This window comes from Paramisgurnus dabryanus, chromosome 13 (genome assembly GCF_030506205.2).
Source record: "Paramisgurnus dabryanus chromosome 13, PD_genome_1.1, whole genome shotgun sequence".
In the NCBI taxonomy this organism is placed as follows: Eukaryota; Metazoa; Chordata; class Actinopteri; order Cypriniformes; family Cobitidae; genus Paramisgurnus; species Paramisgurnus dabryanus.
In genome coordinates this window covers 35,418,289-35,438,932 of record NC_133349.1, presented here as the reverse complement: position 1 = coordinate 35,438,932, position 20,644 = coordinate 35,418,289, and the positions used below count along the sequence as shown (strand labels likewise).

General features: G+C 39.4%; 8 non-coding genes across 8 annotated transcripts; all 8 read right to left on the bottom strand.

The window, feature by feature from the left end:
- Positions 1-882: 882 nt before the first annotated feature.
- Positions 883-1,001, bottom strand: LOC135765334 (5S ribosomal RNA). The gene has a single exon (XR_010540650.1). It is a non-coding gene; the product is annotated as a 5S ribosomal RNA (ribosomal RNA).
- Positions 1,002-2,858: 1,857 nt separating this feature from the next.
- LOC135765296 (5S ribosomal RNA) lies at positions 2,859-2,977 on the bottom strand. The gene has a single exon (XR_010540613.1). It is a non-coding gene; the product is annotated as a 5S ribosomal RNA (ribosomal RNA).
- Positions 2,978-5,867: 2,890 nt separating this feature from the next.
- Positions 5,868-5,986, bottom strand: LOC135765333 (5S ribosomal RNA). The gene has a single exon (XR_010540649.1). It is a non-coding gene; the product is annotated as a 5S ribosomal RNA (ribosomal RNA).
- A 1,857-nt stretch (positions 5,987-7,843) lies between these two features.
- On the bottom strand, positions 7,844-7,962 carry LOC135765295 (5S ribosomal RNA). The gene has a single exon (XR_010540612.1). It is a non-coding gene; the product is annotated as a 5S ribosomal RNA (ribosomal RNA).
- Positions 7,963-10,853: 2,891 nt separating this feature from the next.
- LOC135765344 (5S ribosomal RNA) lies at positions 10,854-10,972 on the bottom strand. The gene has a single exon (XR_010540659.1). It is a non-coding gene; the product is annotated as a 5S ribosomal RNA (ribosomal RNA).
- Positions 10,973-12,829: 1,857 nt separating this feature from the next.
- LOC135765294 (5S ribosomal RNA) lies at positions 12,830-12,948 on the bottom strand. Its single transcript, XR_010540611.1, has one exon. It is a non-coding gene; the product is annotated as a 5S ribosomal RNA (ribosomal RNA).
- A 2,892-nt stretch (positions 12,949-15,840) lies between these two features.
- Positions 15,841-15,959, bottom strand: LOC135765343 (5S ribosomal RNA). The gene has a single exon (XR_010540658.1). It is a non-coding gene; the product is annotated as a 5S ribosomal RNA (ribosomal RNA).
- Positions 15,960-17,816: 1,857 nt separating this feature from the next.
- Positions 17,817-17,935, bottom strand: LOC135765293 (5S ribosomal RNA). The gene has a single exon (XR_010540610.1). It is a non-coding gene; the product is annotated as a 5S ribosomal RNA (ribosomal RNA).
- Positions 17,936-20,644: the final 2,709 nt, after the last annotated feature.

Sequence of the window (20,644 nt, the reverse complement as noted above, 5' to 3'; positions counted from 1 at the left end):
TAAAAAATAAATGAATAATTTTTTTTTAAAAAAAATAATAATATAAAAAATAAATAATATATATAAAATGAAGAAAAAAATATATAAAAATAAATAAATAATATAATATATATATTTAAACGAATAAAAAATGAATGAATGAATAAATACACACTTACATAAATGAATAAAATCGATGCAACCTCGTACACTACTCAGTCATAGAAAATGAAAATTCTTTGCTAGGTAGTGATAACATGAATGGAAAATCATCTCGAGTTTTGTCACCCGACTAAAAGTGACAATCTTTTATAGGCAAACGTGTTTTCGTGATCATTAGTAGCTTTGTGCTGTCATGGACCACAGGATAACGGTTTACACCTGCTTATGGTCAATGGAAAACAAAGAGACAAGTCTCATCATTGGCGGTTAAGGCCTGGCACAGCTTTCGTATGGCTCTGCTTATCCACTTCCCCCCATAAATCGCTACAGGAAAATCTCACGTCTGCACGGGCCGTCCGTCTTGAGGGACATCGGAGAAAGCCTTCTTGTAGTTGCGAATGGGGCAACGTAAACAACTTTCCCCCTAAAAGAGCAGACAAGCACGTTCTGGCACGTTCTGATACGTGAAAGGCGTAAATCACCTGCAACACAGCGCTATGCTTATTAGCGCTCCTCCGCCGTGCTCTTTTGGACAGTGAGCAGAGACAGAAAAATGAAGCGTCTGACCGCCCCCTGGTGGATGAGAGGGAAAATGACGAGACTGAGCCGGCCCTTTGACACAGAGAAACGGAGGAGAGACGAGCCAGCGCAGAGCTCAGAAAGCAAATGCACCAATCGGCGTAAAAGGAGAACAGCGAGCATGGGCGAAGGGCTTCCGGTACAGATGAAAGAAGACTCAAAAGCTTACAGCACCTGGTATTCCCAGGCGGTCTCCCATCCAAGTACTAACCAGGCCCGACCCTGCTTAGCCTCCGAGATCGGACGAGATCGGGCGTGCTCAGGGTGGTATGGCCGTAAGCGAAAGCTACTGCCAAAATAGGGATCTTTAATCGTATGCCTACCGAGCTAAGCCCTGACCGGCTCTATGCTGGACATTGACTCGGTAACCTTTAGGCCTCTTTAGAACGAAAGGTCGGGCAGTCCATTAAAAAACTACACGTCGGGGACGGATCCAGCCAGGGTTTCGTTCTAATACGCTTTCCTTTTCTGCTCTCTTTTACTGTCCCGTTCTCCTTCCGCTCGCCGGAACACGCGCAGGGATGCTGAAAAGCACAAGCAAGCATGCCACATAAGAATATTGAATAGTTTTCCCTACATCAGTTGAAGGCACAAAACATTTATTTCAGCAAAGTCCCTGCTGCGTTTCATTTCGCCATGTCTTGAAAATAGCAACAGTTAACCAAGCTGTCCTTTTAGAATGTTTTGATGTTCACTTAGATAACCATTCACTCTTTTTTACGAACACCAGAATCAGGCCTTTAATTTCCATGTATTATTTCAGCTAGGTTGTCGCTGGGAGAAAGCCTTTGTATGCCACATTTTGTGGCACCTAAACCCTTTTAAAATAACGGTCAAGCATCCAACAGACCGTTTTATGCTATTTTGTTTCAGTAGTCTATATTAATTTGTTTATATCCATCACAAGATTTATTTGTTTGTTTATTGGAATGATTCGACCTTGTCTTTTCAGAGTACTTTGCCATTTGAAGTTTATTTAACTACGTTCGGGAGAAGCATGGTCACGAGAGCTCAGAGCTCTCCCGTCGGACAGCACGCCAAATATGCTTTATTTAATATTTGATTACATGTTAATGCGAACTCGTGAAAAACATGACATTTTGTCTTGAACTTTCTACCTGTAAGGATACTCCGCCACAATTCATTACGGATTATATGCAAAAAAAAAAAAAAAAAGAATAAAAAAATAAAATAAATAAATAAAAAAATAAATTAATTAAATAAATAAAAAATAAATATAAAAAAAACAATATAAATAAAAAATAAATGAATAAATTTTTTTAAAAAAAAATAATAATATAAAAAATAAATAATATATATAAAATGAAGAAAAAAATATATAAAAATAAATAAATAATATAATATATATATTTAAACGAATAAAAAATGAATGAATGAATAAATACACACTTACATAAATGAATAAAATCGATGCAACCTCGTACACTACTCAGTCATAGAAAATGAAAATTCTTTTCTAGGTAGTGATAACATGAATGGAAAATCATCTCGAGTTTTGTCACCCGACTAAAAGTGACAATCTTTTATAGGCAAACGTGTTTTCGTGATCATTAGTAGCTTTGTGCTGTCATGGACCACAGGATAACGGTTTACACCTGCTTATGGTCAATGGAAAACAAAGAGACAAGTCTCATCATTGGCGGTTAAGGCCTGGCACAGCTTTCGTATGGCTCTGCTTATCCACTTCCCCCCATAAATCGCTACAGGAAAATCTCACGTCTGCACGGGCCGTCCGTCTTGAGGGACATCGGAGAAAGCCTTCTTGTAGTTGCGAATGGGGCAACGTAAACAACTTTCCCCCTAAAAGAGCAGACAAGCACGTTCTGGCACGTTCTGATACGTGAAAGGCGTAAATCACCTGCAACACAGCGCTATGCTTATTAGCGCTCCTCCGCCGTGCTCTTTTGGACAGTGAGCAGAGACAGAAAAATGAAGCGTCTGACCGCCCCCTGGTGGATGAGAGGGAAAATGACGAGACTGAGCCGGCCCTTTGACACAGAGAAACGGAGGAGAGACGAGCCAGCGCAGAGCTCAGAAAGCAAATGCACCAATCGGCGTAAAAGGAGAACAGCGAGCATGGGCGAAGGGCTTCCGGTACAGATGAAAGAAGACTCAAAAGCTTACAGCACCTGGTATTCCCAGGCGGTCTCCCATCCAAGTACTAACCAGGCCCGACCCTGCTTAGCTTCCGAGATCGGACGAGATCGGGCGTGCTCAGGGTGGTATGGCCGTAAGCGAAAGCTACTGCCAAAATAGGGATCTTTAATCGTATGCCAACCGAGCTAAGCCCTGACCGGCTCTATGCTGGACATTGACTCGGTAACCTTTAGGCCTCTTTAGAACGAAAGGTCGGGCAGTCCATTAAAAAACTACACGTCGGGGACGGATCCAGCCAGGGTTTCGTTCTAATACGCTTTCCTTTTCTGCTCTCTTTTACTGTCCCGTTCTCCTTCCGCTCGCCGGAACACGCGCAGGGATGCTGAAAAGCACAAGCAAGCATGCCACACAGAGGCGTCATGCCCATTCAAACTGAGGGGGCACCTGCCCCCTTGGTTTTTTTGAGCCAATGGATTTAGCATCCAACCTCAAAATCAAATAAGCGTCCATTAATCTGTTATTTGACTTTTAATCTGTTTAATATGCACAATATTATACATTCTGTGCTGCATCCTTGTCACTTTTCGGAGATTTTCGCCGTTTTGATAGTGTTCTGATCATGTTACATTACTTTTATTCTGGCGGCAGCTGGCGCTGCAGTCAGAGCGCAGTCGCAGACGTCATCAGCGTCTGGCCGCGCTCACGAGCTCTCTGCTGTTGCTGGCTTGCTGCTGCATTTGGCTATCTGAGGAATTAAAACGTGTTAGAAACGCTCACAACATTTCCAAACCCCAGTACGGTAATGTGCAGTTAACATTCTCTGTGTAGAACATGTCTGGTTTTAAATGTGACCGTCTCAATGTTATATTAGTAGAGATTCATCTTCTTGGCACAACGCCAAAGTTCACCAGAGTTCACGCGGGTGCGGAATCTCACATGCTTACATGAGGTAAAATTTAATGCAAAAATTTAATCCGTTCCTCTAATAATTTTATCTAAACATATTTTTTTAAATCATTATTGAACATTAAACTCAATCACGTGGCTATAGCTTATGTCATTTTCGTTGTTTATATACTTTATGGATTTAAAATTACATTAATTTTATATGATAATGTAGTTGTTGTGCAAAATGCATTAATGACACAATTAAACAAGCCATTAAGACTTAAATAAATAAAACATGCCGTTTCAGATGTAAATATGATGCAAATGTGTCATTATTCCGATTGAATAGTATTTGATATTAAAGTTAGTCATCAATCTTATTTTGGAGGTTTTTGCATGAAAGCGGGGGTTTTCAGATTGTTAGAAATGTAAGTGCCATGGAAAAGACTGAAAGCTCTATAATATTTCGTTTGATGTCTGTGTATGCACAAATTTCTGTGAGCTGTTGACACTGTGCCCCCTTAAAAAAAATTGGTGCATGACGCCCCTGATGCCACATAAGAATATTGAATAGTTTTCCCTACATCAGTTGAAGGCACAAAACATTTATTTCAGCAAAGTCCCTGCTGCGTTTCATTTCGCCATGTCTTGAAAATAGCAACAGTTAACCAAGCTGTCCTTTTAGAATGTTTTGATGTTCACTTAGATAACCATTCACTCTTTTTTACGAACACCAGAATCAGGCCTTTAATTTCCATGTATTATTTCAGCTAGGTTGTCGCTGGGAGAAAGCCTTTGTATGCCACATTTTGTGGCACCTAAACCCTTTTAAAATAACGGTCAAGCATCCAACAGACCGTTTTATGCTATTTTGTTTCAGTAGTCTATATTAATTTGTTTATATCCATCACAAGATTTATTTGTTTGTTTATTGGAATGATTCGACCTTGTCTTTTCAGAGTACTTTGCCATTTGAAGTTTATTTAACTACGTTCGGGAGAAGCATGGTCACGAGAGCTCAGAGCTCTCCCGTCGGACAGCACGCCAAATATGCTTTATTTAATATTTGATTACATGTTAATGCGAACTCGTGAAAAACATGACATTTTGTCTTGAACTTTCTACCTGTAAGGATACTCCGCCACAATTCATTACGGATTATATGCAAAAAAAAAAAAAAGAATAAAAAAATAAAATAAATAAATAAAAAAATAAATTAATTAAATAAATAAAAAATAAATATAAAAAAACAATATAAATAAAAAATAAATGAATAAATTTTTTTTAAAAAAAATAATAATATAAAAAATAAATAATATATATAAAATGAAGAAAAAAATATATAAAAATAAATAAATAATATAATATATATATTTAAACGAATAAAAAATGAATGAATGAATAAATACACACTTACATAAATGAATAAAATCGATGCAACCTCGTACACTACTCAGTCATAGAAAATGAAAATTCTTTGCTAGGTAGTGATAACATGAATGGAAAATCATCTCGAGTTTTGTCACCCGACTAAAAGTGACAATCTTTTATAGGCAAACGTGTTTTCGTGATCATTAGTAGCTTTGTGCTGTCATGGACCACAGGATAACGGTTTACACCTGCTTATGGTCAATGGAAAACAAAGAGACAAGTCTCATCATTGGCGGTTAAGGCCTGGCACAGCTTTCGTATGGCTCTGCTTATCCACTTCCCCCCATAAATCGCTACAGGAAAATCTCACGTCTGCACGGGCCGTCCGTCTTGAGGGACATCGGAGAAAGCCTTCTTGTAGTTGCGAATGGGGCAACGTAAACAACTTTCCCCCTAAAAGAGCAGACAAGCACGTTCTGGCACGTTCTGATACGTGAAAGGCGTAAATCACCTGCAACACAGCGCTATGCTTATTAGCGCTCCTCCGCCGTGCTCTTTTGGACAGTGAGCAGAGACAGAAAAATGAAGCGTCTGACCGCCCCCTGGTGGATGAGAGGGAAAATGACGAGACTGAGCCGGCCCTTTGACACAGAGAAACGGAGGAGAGACGAGCCAGCGCAGAGCTCAGAAAGCAAATGCACCAATCGGCGTAAAAGGAGAACAGCGAGCATGGGCGAAGGGCTTCCGGTACAGATGAAAGAAGACTCAAAAGCTTACAGCACCTGGTATTCCCAGGCGGTCTCCCATCCAAGTACTAACCAGGCCCGACCCTGCTTAGCCTCCGAGATCGGACGAGATCGGGCGTGCTCAGGGTGGTATGGCCGTAAGCGAAAGCTACTGCCAAAATAGGGATCTTTAATCGTATGCCTACCGAGCTAAGCCCTGACCGGCTCTATGCTGGACATTGACTCGGTAACCTTTAGGCCTCTTTAGAACGAAAGGTCGGGCAGTCCATTAAAAAACTACACGTCGGGGACGGATCCAGCCAGGGTTTCGTTCTAATACGCTTTCCTTTTCTGCTCTCTTTTACTGTCCCGTTCTCCTTCCGCTCGCCGGAACACGCGCAGGGATGCTGAAAAGCACAAGCAAGCATGCCACATAAGAATATTGAATAGTTTTCCCTACATCAGTTGAAGGCACAAAACATTTATTTCAGCAAAGTCCCTGCTGCGTTTCATTTCGCCATGTCTTGAAAATAGCAACAGTTAACCAAGCTGTCCTTTTAGAATGTTTTGATGTTCACTTAGATAACCATTCACTCTTTTTTACGAACACCAGAATCAGGCCTTTAATTTCCATGTATTATTTCAGCTAGGTTGTCGCTGGGAGAAAGCCTTTGTATGCCACATTTTGTGGCACCTAAACCCTTTTAAAATAACGGTCAAGCATCCAACAGACCGTTTTATGCTATTTTGTTTCAGTAGTCTATATTAATTTGTTTATATCCATCACAAGATTTATTTGTTTGTTTATTGGAATGATTCGACCTTGTCTTTTCAGAGTACTTTGCCATTTGAAGTTTATTTAACTACGTTCGGGAGAAGCATGGTCACGAGAGCTCAGAGCTCTCCCGTCGGACAGCACGCCAAATATGCTTTATTTAATATTTGATTACATGTTAATGCGAACTCGTGAAAAACATGACATTTTGTCTTGAACTTTCTACCTGTAAGGATACTCCGCCACAATTCATTACGGATTATATGCAAAAAAAAAAAAAAAAAGAATAAAAAAATAAAATAAATAAATAAAAAAATAAATTAATTAAATAAATAAAAAATAAATATAAAAAAAACAATATAAATAAAAAATAAATGAATAAATTTTTTTAAAAAAAAATAATAATATAAAAAATAAATAATATATATAAAATGAAGAAAAAAATATATAAAAATAAATAAATAATATAATATATATATTTAAACGAATAAAAAATGAATGAATGAATAAATACACACTTACATAAATGAATAAAATCGATGCAACCTCGTACACTACTCAGTCATAGAAAATGAAAATTCTTTGCTAGGTAGTGATAACATGAATGGAAAATCATCTCGAGTTTTGTCACCCGACTAAAAGTGACAATCTTTTATAGGCAAACGTGTTTTCGTGATCATTAGTAGCTTTGTGCTGTCATGGACCACAGGATAACGGTTTACACCTGCTTATGGTCAATGGAAAACAAAGAGACAAGTCTCATCATTGGCGGTTAAGGCCTGGCACAGCTTTCGTATGGCTCTGCTTATCCACTTCCCCCCATAAATCGCTACAGGAAAATCTCACGTCTGCACGGGCCGTCCGTCTTGAGGGACATCGGAGAAAGCCTTCTTGTAGTTGCGAATGGGGCAACGTAAACAACTTTCCCCCTAAAAGAGCAGACAAGCACGTTCTGGCACGTTCTGATACGTGAAAGGCGTAAATCACCTGCAACACAGCGCTATGCTTATTAGCGCTCCTCCGCCGTGCTCTTTTGGACAGTGAGCAGAGACAGAAAAATGAAGCGTCTGACCGCCCCCTGGTGGATGAGAGGGAAAATGACGAGACTGAGCCGGCCCTTTGACACAGAGAAACGGAGGAGAGACGAGCCAGCGCAGAGCTCAGAAAGCAAATGCACCAATCGGCGTAAAAGGAGAACAGCGAGCATGGGCGAAGGGCTTCCGGTACAGATGAAAGAAGACTCAAAAGCTTACAGCACCTGGTATTCCCAGGCGGTCTCCCATCCAAGTACTAACCAGGCCCGACCCTGCTTAGCTTCCGAGATCGGACGAGATCGGGCGTGCTCAGGGTGGTATGGCCGTAAGCGAAAGCTACTGCCAAAATAGGAATCTTTAATCGTATGCCAACCGAGCTAAGCCCTGACCGGCTCTATGCTGGACATTGACTCGGTAACCTTTAGGCCTCTTTAGAACGAAAGGTCGGGCAGTCCATTAAAAAACTACACGTCGGGGACGGATCCAGCCAGGGTTTCGTTCTAATACGCTTTCCTTTTCTGCTCTCTTTTACTGTCCCGTTCTCCTTCCGCTCGCCGGAACACGCGCAGGGATGCTGAAAAGCACAAGCAAGCATGCCACACAGAGGCGTCATGCCCATTCAAACTGAGGGGGCACCTGCCCCCTTGGTTTTTTTGAGCCAATGGATTTAGCATCCAACCTCAAAATCAAATAAGCGTCCATTAATCTGTTATTTGACTTTTAATCTGTTTAATATGCACAATATTATACATTCTGTGCTGCATCCTTGTCACTTTTCGGAGATTTTCGCCGTTTTGATAGTGTTCTGATCATGTTACATTACTTTTATTCTGGCGGCAGCTGGCGCTGCAGTCAGAGCGCAGTCGCAGACGTCATCAGCGTCTGGCCGCGCTCACGAGCTCTCTGCTGTTGCTGGCTTGCTGCTGCATTTGGCTATCTGAGGAATTAAAACGTGTTAGAAACGCTCACAACATTTCCAAACCCCAGTACGGTAATGTGCAGTTAACATTCTCTGTGTAGAACATGTCTGGTTTTAAATGTGACCGTCTCAATGTTATATTAGTAGAGATTCATCTTCTTGGCACAACGCCAAAGTTCACCAGAGTTCACGCGGGTGCGGAATCTCACATGCTTACATGAGGTAAAATTTAATGCAAAAATTTAATCCGTTCCTCTAATAATTTTATCTAAACATATTTTTTTAAATCATTATTGAACATTAAACTCAATCACGTGGCTATAGCTTATGTCATTTTCGTTGTTTATATACTTTATGGATTTAAAATTACATTAATTTTATATGATAATGTAGTTGTTGTGCAAAATGCATTAATGACACAATTAAACAAGCCATTAAGACTTAAATAAATAAAACATGCCGTTTCAGATGTAAATATGATGCAAATGTGTCATTATTCCGATTGAATAGTATTTGATATTAAAGTTAGTCATCAATCTTATTTTGGAGGTTTTTGCATGAAAGCGGGGGTTTTCAGATTGTTAGAAATGTAAGTGCCATGGAAAAGACTGAAAGCTCTATAATATTTCGTTTGATGTCTGTGTATGCACAAATTTCTGTGAGCTGTTGACACTGTGCCCCCTTAAAAAAAATTGGTGCATGACGCCCCTGATGCCACATAAGAATATTGAATAGTTTTCCCTACATCAGTTGAAGGCACAAAACATTTATTTCAGCAAAGTCCCTGCTGCGTTTCATTTCGCCATGTCTTGAAAATAGCAACAGTTAACCAAGCTGTCCTTTTAGAATGTTTTGATGTTCACTTAGATAACCATTCACTCTTTTTTACGAACACCAGAATCAGGCCTTTAATTTCCATGTATTATTTCAGCTAGGTTGTCGCTGGGAGAAAGCCTTTGTATGCCACATTTTGTGGCACCTAAACCCTTTTAAAATAACGGTCAAGCATCCAACAGACCGTTTTATGCTATTTTGTTTCAGTAGTCTATATTAATTTGTTTATATCCATCACAAGATTTATTTGTTTGTTTATTGGAATGATTCGACCTTGTCTTTTCAGAGTACTTTGCCATTTGAAGTTTATTTAACTACGTTCGGGAGAAGCATGGTCACGAGAGCTCAGAGCTCTCCCGTCGGACAGCACGCCAAATATGCTTTATTTAATATTTGATTACATGTTAATGCGAACTCGTGAAAAACATGACATTTTGTCTTGAACTTTCTACCTGTAAGGATACTCCGCCACAATTCATTACGGATTATATGCAAAAAAAAAAAAAAGAATAAAAAAATAAAATAAATAAATAAAAAAATAAATTAATTAAATAAATAAAAAATAAATATAAAAAAAACAATATAAATAAAAAATAAATGAATAAATTTTTTTTAAAAAAAATAATAATATAAAAAATAAATAATATATATAAAATGAAGAAAAAAATATATAAAAATAAATAAATAATATAATATATATATTTAAACGAATAAAAAATGAATGAATGAATAAATACACACTTACATAAATGAATAAAATCGATGCAACCTCGTACACTACTCAGTCATAGAAAATGAAAATTCTTTGCTAGGTAGTGATAACATGAATGGAAAATCATCTCGAGTTTTGTCACCCGACTAAAAGTGACAATCTTTTATAGGCAAACGTGTTTTCGTGATCATTAGTAGCTTTGTGCTGTCATGGACCACAGGATAACGGTTTACACCTGCTTATGGTCAATGGAAAACAAAGAGACAAGTCTCATCATTGGCGGTTAAGGCCTGGCACAGCTTTCGTATGGCTCTGCTTATCCACTTCCCCCCATAAATCGCTACAGGAAAATCTCACGTCTGCACGGGCCGTCCGTCTTGAGGGACATCGGAGAAAGCCTTCTTGTAGTTGCGAATGGGGCAACGTAAACAACTTTCCCCCTAAAAGAGCAGACAAGCACGTTCTGGCACGTTCTGATACGTGAAAGGCGTAAATCACCTGCAACACAGCGCTATGCTTATTAGCGCTCCTCCGCCGTGCTCTTTTGGACAGTGAGCAGAGACAGAAAAATGAAGCGTCTGACCGCCCCCTGGTGGATGAGAGGGAAAATGACGAGACTGAGCCGGCCCTTTGACACAGAGAAACGGAGGAGAGACGAGCCAGCGCAGAGCTCAGAAAGCAAATGCACCAATCGGCGTAAAAGGAGAACAGCGAGCATGGGCGAAGGGCTTCCGGTACAGATGAAAGAAGACTCAAAAGCTTACAGCACCTGGTATTCCCAGGCGGTCTCCCATCCAAGTACTAACCAGGCCCGACCCTGCTTAGCCTCCGAGATCGGACGAGATCGGGCGTGCTCAGGGTAGTATGGCCGTAAGCGAAAGCTACTGCCAAAATAGGGATCTTTAATCGTATGCCTACCGAGCTAAGCCCTGACCGGCTCTATGCTGGACATTGACTCGGTAACCTTTAGGCCTCTTTAGAACGAAAGGTCGGGCAGTCCATTAAAAAACTACACGTCGGGGACGGATCCAGCCAGGGTTTCGTTCTAATACGCTTTCCTTTTCTGCTCTCTTTTACTGTCCCGTTCTCCTTCCGCTCGCCGGAACACGCGCAGGGATGCTGAAAAGCACAAGCAAGCATGCCACATAAGAATATTGAATAGTTTTCCCTACATCAGTTGAAGGCACAAAACATTTATTTCAGCAAAGTCCCTGCTGCGTTTCATTTCGCCATGTCTTGAAAATAGCAACAGTTAACCAAGCTGTCCTTTTAGAATGTTTTGATGTTCACTTAGATAACCATTCACTCTTTTTTACGAACACCAGAATCAGGCCTTTAATTTCCATGTATTATTTCAGCTAGGTTGTCGCTGGGAGAAAGCCTTTGTATGCCACATTTTGTGGCACCTAAACCCTTTTAAAATAACGGTCAAGCATCCAACAGACCGTTTTATGCTATTTTGTTTCAGTAGTCTATATTAATTTGTTTATATCCATCACAAGATTTATTTGTTTGTTTATTGGAATGATTCGACCTTGTCTTTTCAGAGTACTTTGCCATTTGAAGTTTATTTAACTACGTTCGGGAGAAGCATGGTCACGAGAGCTCAGAGCTCTCCCGTCGGACAGCACGCCAAATATGCTTTATTTAATATTTGATTACATGTTAATGCGAACTCGTGAAAAACATGACATTTTGTCTTGAACTTTCTACCTGTAAGGATACTCCGCCACAATTCATTACGGATTATATGCAAAAAAAAAAAAAAAAAGAATAAAAAAATAAAATAAATAAATAAAAAAATAAATTAATTAAATAAATAAAAAATAAATATAAAAAAAACAATATAAATAAAAAATAAATGAATACATTTTTTTTAAAAAAAATAATAATATAAAAAATAAATAATATATATAAAATGAAGAAAAAAATATATAAAAATAAATAAATAATATAATATATATATTTAAACGAATAAAAAATGAATGAATGAATAAATACACACTTACATAAATGAATAAAATCGATGCAACCTCGTACACTACTCAGTCATAGAAAATGAAAATTCTTTGCTAGGTAGTGATAACATGAATGGAAAATCATCTCGAGTTTTGTCACCCGACTAAAAGTGACAATCTTTTATAGGCAAACGTGTTTTCGTGATCATTAGTAGCTTTGTGCTGTCATGGACCACAGGATAACGGTTTACACCTGCTTATGGTCAATGGAAAACAAAGAGACAAGTCTCATCATTGGCGGTTAAGGCCTGGCACAGCTTTCGTATGGCTCTGCTTATCCACTTCCCCCCATAAATCGCTACAGGAAAATCTCACGTCTGCACGGGCCGTCCGTCTTGAGGGACATCGGAGAAAGCCTTCTTGTAGTTGCGAATGGGGCAACGTAAACAACTTTCCCCCTAAAAGAGCAGACAAGCACGTTCTGGCACGTTCTGATACGTGAAAGGCGTAAATCACCTGCAACACAGCGCTATGCTTATTAGCGCTCCTCCGCCGTGCTCTTTTGGACAGTGAGCAGAGACAGAAAAATGAAGCGTCTGACCGCCCCCTGGTGGATGAGAGGGAAAATGACGAGACTGAGCCGGCCCTTTGACACAGAGAAACGGAGGAGAGACGAGCCAGCGCAGAGCTCAGAAAGCAAATGCACCAATCGGCGTAAAAGGAGAACAGCGAGCATGGGCGAAGGGCTTCCGGTACAGATGAAAGAAGACTCAAAAGCTTACAGCACCTGGTATTCCCAGGCGGTCTCCCATCCAAGTACTAACCAGGCCCGACCCTGCTTAGCTTCCGAGATCGGACGAGATCGGGCGTGCTCAGGGTGGTATGGCCGTAAGCGAAAGCTACTGCCAAAATAGGGATCTTTAATCGTATGCCAACCGAGCTAAGCCCTGACCGGCTCTATGCTGGACATTGACTCGGTAACCTTTAGGCCTCTTTAGAACGAAAGGTCGGGCAGTCCATTAAAAAACTACACGTCGGGGACGGATCCAGCCAGGGTTTCGTTCTAATACGCTTTCCTTTTCTGCTCTCTTTTACTGTCCCGTTCTCCTTCCGCTCGCCGGAACACGCGCAGGGATGCTGAAAAGCACAAGCAAGCATGCCACACAGAGGCGTCATGCCCATTCAAACTGAGGGGGCACCTGCCCCCTTGGTTTTTTTGAGCCAATGGATTTAGCATCCAACCTCAAAATCAAATAAGCGTCCATTAATCTGTTATTTGACTTTTAATCTGTTTAATATGCACAATATTATACATTCTGTGCTGCATCCTTGTCACTTTTCGGAGATTTTCGCCGTTTTGATAGTGTTCTGATCATGTTACATTACTTTTATTCTGGCGGCAGCTGGCGCTGCAGTCAGAGCGCAGTCGCAGACGTCATCAGCGTCTGGCCGCGCTCACGAGCTCTCTGCTGTTGCTGGCTTGCTGCTGCATTTGGCTATCTGAGGAATTAAAACGTGTTAGAAACGCTCACAACATTTCCAAACCCCAGTACGGTAATGTGCAGTTAACCTTCTCTGTGTAGAACATGTCTGGTTTTAAATGTGACCGTCTCAATGTTATATTAGTAGAGATTCATCTTCTTGGCACAACGCCAAAGTTCACCAGAGTTCACGCGGGTGCGGAATCTCACATGCTTACATGAGGTAAAATTTAATGCAAAAATTTAATCCGTTCCTCTAATAATTTTATCTAAACATATTTTTTTAAATCATTATTGAACATTAAACTCAATCACGTGGCTATAGCTTATGTCATTTTCGTTGTTTATATACTTTATGGATTTAAAATTACATTAATTTTATATGATAATGTAGTTGTTGTGCAAAATGCATTAATGACACAATTAAACAAGCCATTAAGACTTAAATAAATAAAACATGCCGTTTCAGATGTAAATATGATGCAAATGTGTCATTATTCCGATTGAATAGTATTTGATATTAAAGTTAGTCATCAATCTTATTTTGGAGGTTTTTGCATGAAAGCGGGGGTTTTCAGATTGTTAGAAATGTAAGTGCCATGGAAAAGACTGAAAGCTCTATAATATTTCGTTTGATGTCTGTGTATGCACAAATTTCTGTGAGCTGTTGACACTGTGCCCCCTTAAAAAAAATTGGTGCATGACGCCCCTGATGCCACATAAGAATATTGAATAGTTTTCCCTACATCAGTTGAAGGCACAAAACATTTATTTCAGCAAAGTCCCTGCTGCGTTTCATTTCGCCATGTCTTGAAAATAGCAACAGTTAACCAAGCTGTCCTTTTAGAATGTTTTGATGTTCACTTAGATAACCATTCACTCTTTTTTACGAACACCAGAATCAGGCCTTTAATTTCCATGTATTATTTCAGCTAGGTTGTCGCTGGGAGAAAGCCTTTGTATGCCACATTTTGTGGCACCTAAACCCTTTTAAAATAACGGTCAAGCATCCAACAGACCGTTTTATGCTATTTTGTTTCAGTAGTCTATATTAATTTGTTTATATCCATCACAAGATTTATTTGTTTGTTTATTGGAATGATTCGACCTTGTCTTTTCAGAGTACTTTGCCATTTGAAGTTTATTTAACTACGTTCGGGAGAAGCATGGTCACGAGAGCTCAGAGCTCTCCCGTCGGACAGCACGCCAAATATGCTTTATTTAATATTTGATTACATGTTAATGCGAACTCGTGAAAAACATGACATTTTGTCTTGAACTTTCTACCTGTAAGGATACTCCGCCACAATTCATTACGGATTATATGCAAAAAAAAAAAAAAAGAATAAAAAAATAAAATAAATAAATAAAAAAATAAATTAATTAAATAAATAAAAAATAAATATAAAAAAAACAATATAAATAAAAAATAAATGAATAAATTTTTTTTAAAAAAAATAATAATATAAAAAATAAATAATATATATAAAATGAAGAAAAAAATATATAAAAATAAATAAATAATATAATATATATATTTAAACGAATAAAAAATGAATGAATGAATAAATACACACTTACATAAATGAATAAAATCGATGCAACCTCGTACACTACTCAGTCATAGAAAATGAAAATTCTTTGCTAGGTAGTGATAACATGAATGGAAAATCATCTCGAGTTTTGTCACCCGACTAAAAGTGACAATCTTTTATAGGCAAACGTGTTTTCGTGATCATTAGTAGCTTTGTGCTGTCATGGACCACAGGATAACGGTTTACACCTGCTTATGGTCAATGGAAAACAAAGAGACAAGTCTCATCATTGGCGGTTAAGGCCTGGCACAGCTTTCGTATGGCTCTGCTTATCCACTTCCCCCCATAAATCGCTACAGGAAAATCTCACGTCTGCACGGGCCGTCCGTCTTGAGGGACATCGGAGAAAGCCTTCTTGTAGTTGCGAATGGGGCAACGTAAACAACTTTCCCCCTAAAAGAGCAGACAAGCACGTTCTGGCACGTTCTGATACGTGAAAGGCGTAAATCACCTGCAACACAGCGCTATGCTTATTAGCGCTCCTCCGCCGTGCTCTTTTGGACAGTGAGCAGAGACAGAAAAATGAAGCGTCTGACCGCCCCCTGGTGGATGAGAGGGAAAATGACGAGACTGAGCCGGCCCTTTGACACAGAGAAACGGAGGAGAGACGAGCCAGCGCAGAGCTCAGAAAGCAAATGCACCAATCGGCGTAAAAGGAGAACAGCGAGCATGGGCGAAGGGCTTCCGGTACAGATGAAAGAAGACTCAAAAGCTTACAGCACCTGGTATTCCCAGGCGGTCTCCCATCCAAGTACTAACCAGGCCCGACCCTGCTTAGCCTCCGAGATCGGACGAGATCGGGCGTGCTCAGGGTAGTATGGCCGTAAGCGAAAGCTACTGCCAAAATAGGGATCTTTAATCGTATGCCTACCGAGCTAAGCCCTGACCGGCTCTATGCTGGACATTGACTCGGTAACCTTTAGGCCTCTTTAGAACGAAAGGTCGGGCAGTCCATTAAAAAACTACACGTCGGGGACGGATCCAGCCAGGGTTTCGTTCTAATACGCTTTCCTTTTCTGCTCTCTTTTACTGTCCCGTTCTCCTTCCGCTCGCCGGAACACGCGCAGGGATGCTGAAAAGCACAAGCAAGCATGCCACATAAGAATATTGAATAGTTTTCCCTACATCAGTTGAAGGCACAAAACATTTATTTCAGCAAAGTCCCTGCTGCGTTTCATTTCGCCATGTCTTGAAAATAGCAACAGTTAACCAAGCTGTCCTTTTAGAATGTTTTGATGTTCACTTAGATAACCATTCACTCTTTTTTACGAACACCAGAATCAGGCCTTTAATTTCCATGTATTATTTCAGCTAGGTTGTCGCTGGGAGAAAGCCTTTGTATGCCACATTTTGTGGCACCTAAACCCTTTTAAAATAACGGTCAAGCATCCAACAGACCGTTTTATGCTATTTTGTTTCAGTAGTCTATATTAATTTGTTTATATCCATCACAAGATTTATTTGTTTGTTTATTGGAATGATTCGACCTTGTCTTTTCAGAGTACTTTGCCATTTGAAGTTTATTTAACTACGTTCGGGAGAAGCATGGTCACGAGAGCTCAGAGCTCTCCCGTCGGACAGCACGCCAAATATGCTTTATTTAATATTTGATTACATGTTAATGCGAACTCGTGAAAAACATGACATTTTGTCTTGAACTTTCTACCTGTAAGGATACTCCGCCACAATTCATTACGGATTATATGCAAAAAAAAAAAAAAAAAGAATAAAAAAATAAAATAAATAAATAAAAAAATAAATTAATTAAATAAATAAAAAATAAATATAAAAAAAACAATATAAATAAAAAATAAATGAATAAATTTTTTTTAAAAAAAATAATAATATAAAAAATAAATAATATATATAAAATGAAGAAAAAAATATATAAAAATAAATAAATAATATAATATATATATTTAAACGAATAAAAAATGAATGAATGAATAAATACACACTTACATAAATGAATAAAATCGATGCAACCTCGTACACTACTCAGTCATAGAAAATGAAAATTCTTTGCTAGGTAGTGATAACATGAATGGAAAATCATCTCGAGTTTTGTCACCCGACTAAAAGTGACAATCTTTTATAGGCAAACGTGTTTTCGTGATCATTAGTAGCTTTGTGCTGTCATGGACCACAGGATAACGGTTTACACCTGCTTATGGTCAATGGAAAACAAAGAGACAAGTCTCATCATTGGCGGTTAAGGCCTGGCACAGCTTTCGTATGGCTCTGCTTATCCACTTCCCCCCATAAATCGCTACAGGAAAATCTCACGTCTGCACGGGCCGTCCGTCTTGAGGGACATCGGAGAAAGCCTTCTTGTAGTTGCGAATGGGGCAACGTAAACAACTTTCCCCCTAAAAGAGCAGACAAGCACGTTCTGGCACGTTCTGATACGTGAAAGGCGTAAATCACCTGCAACACAGCGCTATGCTTATTAGCGCTCCTCCGCCGTGCTCTTTTGGACAGTGAGCAGAGACAGAAAAATGAAGCGTCTGACCGCCCCCTGGTGGATGAGAGGGAAAATGACGAGACTGAGCCGGCCCTTTGACACAGAGAAACGGAGGAGAGACGAGCCAGCGCAGAGCTCAGAAAGCAAATGCACCAATCGGCGTAAAAGGAGAACAGCGAGCATGGGCGAAGGGCTTCCGGTACAGATGAAAGAAGACTCAAAAGCTTACAGCACCTGGTATTCCCAGGCGGTCTCCCATCCAAGTACTAACCAGGCCCGACCCTGCTTAGCTTCCGAGATCGGACGAGATCGGGCGTGCTCAGGGTGGTATGGCCGTAAGCGAAAGCTACTGCCAAAATAGGGATCTTTAATCGTATGCCAACCGAGCTAAGCCCTGACCGGCTCTATGCTGGACATTGACTCGGTAACCTTTAGGCCTCTTTAGAACGAAAGGTCGGGCAGTCCATTAAAAAACTACACGTCGGGGACGGATCCAGCCAGGGTTTCGTTCTAATACGCTTTCCTTTTCTGCTCTCTTTTACTGTCCCGTTCTCCTTCCGCTCGCCGGAACACGCGCAGGGATGCTGAAAAGCACAAGCAAGCATGCCACACAGAGGCGTCATGCCCATTCAAACTGAGGGGGCACCTGCCCCCTTGGTTTTTTTGAGCCAATGGATTTAGCATCCAACCTCAAAATCAAATAAGCGTCCATTAATCTGTTATTTGACTTTTAATCTGTTTAATATGCACAATATTATACATTCTGTGCTGCATCCTTGTCACTTTTCGGAGATTTTCGCCGTTTTGATAGTGTTCTGATCATGTTACATTACTTTTATTCTGGCGGCAGCTGGCGCTGCAGTCAGAGCGCAGTCGCAGACGTCATCAGCGTCTGGCCGCGCTCACGAGCTCTCTGCTGTTGCTGGCTTGCTGCTGCATTTGGCTATCTGAGGAATTAAAACGTGTTAGAAACGCTCACAACATTTCCAAACCCCAGTACGGTAATGTGCAGTTAACCTTCTCTGTGTAGAACATGTCTGGTTTTAAATGTGACCGTCTCAATGTTATATTAGTAGAGATTCATCTTCTTGGCACAACGCCAAAGTTCACCAGAGTTCACGCGGGTGCGGAATCTCACATGCTTACATGAGGTAAAATTTAATGCAAAAATTTAATCCGTTCCTCTAATAATTTTATCTAAACATATTTTTTTAAATCATTATTGAACATTAAACTCAATCACGTGGCTATAGCTTATGTCATTTTCGTTGTTTATATACTTTATGGATTTAAAATTACATTAATTTTATATGATAATGTAGTTGTTGTGCAAAATGCATTAATGACACAATTAAACAAGCCATTAAGACTTAAATAAATAAAACATGCCGTTTCAGATGTAAATATGATGCAAATGTGTCATTATTCCGATTGAATAGTATTTGATATTAAAGTTAGTCATCAATCTTATTTTGGAGGTTTTTGCATGAAAGCGGGGGTTTTCAGATTGTTAGAAATGTAAGTGCCATGGAAAAGACTGAAAGCTCTATAATATTTCGTTTGATGTCTGTGTATGCACAAATTTCTGTGAGCTGTTGACACTGTGCCCCCTTAAAAAAAATTGGTGCATGACGCCCCTGATGCCACATAAGAATATTGAATAGTTTTCCCTACATCAGTTGAAGGCACAAAACATTTATTTCAGCAAAGTCCCTGCTGCGTTTCATTTCGCCATGTCTTGAAAATAGCAACAGTTAACCAAGCTGTCCTTTTAGAATGTTTTGATGTTCACTTAGATAACCATTCACTCTTTTTTACGAACACCAGAATCAGGCCTTTAATTTCCATGTATTATTTCAGCTAGGTTGTCGCTGGGAGAAAGCCTTTGTATGCCACATTTTGTGGCACCTAAACCCTTTTAAAATAACGGTCAAGCATCCAACAGACCGTTTTATGCTATTTTGTTTCAGTAGTCTATATTAATTTGTTTATATCCATCACAAGATTTATTTGTTTGTTTATTGGAATGATTCGACCTTGTCTTTTCAGAGTACTTTGCCATTTGAAGTTTATTTAACTACGTTCGGGAGAAGCATGGTCACGAGAGCTCAGAGCTCTCCCGTCGGACAGCACGCCAAATATGCTTTATTTAATATTTGATTACATGTTAATGCGAACTCGTGAAAAACATGACATTTTGTCTTGAACTTTCTACCTGTAAGGATACTCCGCCACAATTCATTACGGATTATATGCAAAAAAAAAAAAAAAGAATAAAAAAATAAAATAAATAAATAAAAAAATAAATTAATTAAATAAATAAAAAATAAATATAAAAAAACAATATAAATAAAAAATAAATGAATAAATTTTTTTTAAAAAAAATAATAATATAAAAAATAAATAATATATATAAAATGAAGAAAAAAATATATAAAAATAAATAAATAATATAATATATATATTTAAACGAATAAAAAATGAATGAATGAATAAATACACACTTACATAAATGAATAAAATCGATGCAACCTCGTACACTACTCAGTCATAGAAAATGAAAATTCTTTGCTAGGTAGTGATAACATGAATGGAAAATCATCTCGAGTTTTGTCACCCGACTAAAAGTGACAATCTTTTATAGGCAAACGTGTTTTCGTGATCATTAGTAGCTTTGTGCTGTCATGGACCACAGGATAACGGTTTACACCTGCTTATGGTCAATGGAAAACAAAGAGACAAGTCTCATCATTGGCGGTTAAGGCCTGGCACAGCTTTCGTATGGCTCTGCTTATCCACTTCCCCCCATAAATCGCTACAGGAAAATCTCACGTCTGCACGGGCCGTCCGTCTTGAGGGACATCGGAGAAAGCCTTCTTGTAGTTGCGAATGGGGCAACGTAAACAACTTTCCCCCTAAAAGAGCAGACAAGCACGTTCTGGCACGTTCTGATACGTGAAAGGCGTAAATCACCTGCAACACAGCGCTATGCTTATTAGCGCTCCTCCGCCGTGCTCTTTTGGACAGTGAGCAGAGACAGAAAAATGAAG